This window comes from Arachis duranensis, chromosome 4 (genome assembly GCF_000817695.3).
Source record: "Arachis duranensis cultivar V14167 chromosome 4, aradu.V14167.gnm2.J7QH, whole genome shotgun sequence".
Lineage (NCBI taxonomy): Eukaryota > Viridiplantae > Streptophyta > Magnoliopsida > Fabales > Fabaceae > Arachis > Arachis duranensis.
The window spans coordinates 24,177,215-24,178,101 of record NC_029775.3 but is presented as its reverse complement, the minus strand read 5'-3'; positions in this window follow the sequence as shown (position 1 = coordinate 24,178,101).

Below are 887 nucleotides of genomic sequence, written 5' to 3'. Positions count from 1 at the left end.
GCTATTGGCTTTTTCTGCTTGCTTTTTTTCTTTTTCTTTCTATTTTATATTGCCATTTTTTTTCGCAAGCTTTTTACTTTTCACTGCTTTTTCTTGCTTCAAGAATCAATTTCATGATTTTTTAGATCATCAATAACATTTCTCTTTGTTCATCATTCTTTCATGATCCAACAATTTTAACATTCATAAACAACAAGATAAAAAATATGCACTGTTTAAGCATTCATTCAGAAAACAAAAAGTATTGTCACCACATCAATATAATTAAACTAAATTCAAGGATAAATTCAAAATTCATGTACTTCTTGTTCTTTTGATTAAAAACATTTTTCATTTAAGAGAGGTGAAGGATTAATGGAATTTATTCATAGCTTTAAGACATAGTTACTAACTACTAATGATCATGAAGTAGAGACATAAAACATAGATAAACACAACATAAGAACCCCGAACAGCAGAAAAGTAAGAACAAGGAATGAATCCACCTTAGTGGCGTTTTCTTCTTGAAGGACCAACAATGTCCTTAAGCTCTTCTATGTCCCTTCCTTGCCTTTGTTGCTCCTCCCTCATTGCTCTTTGATCTTCTCTTATTTCATGGAGAATGACGGAGTGCTCATGATGTTCCACCTTTAATTGTTCCACATTGTAACTCAAATCTTCTAGGGAAGTGTTGAGTCGTTCCCAATAGTTGTTGGGAGGAAAGTGCTTCCCTTGAGGCATCTCAGGGATTTCTTGATGATGAGCTTCCTTATGCATCTCTTGAGATCCGTGGAGGGTCTCTCTTGCTTGCTCCATCCTCTTCTTGGTGATGAGCTTATCCTCTTCAATGAGGATGTCTCCTTCTATGATAACTCCAGCTGAGTAACATAGATGGCAAATAAGATGAG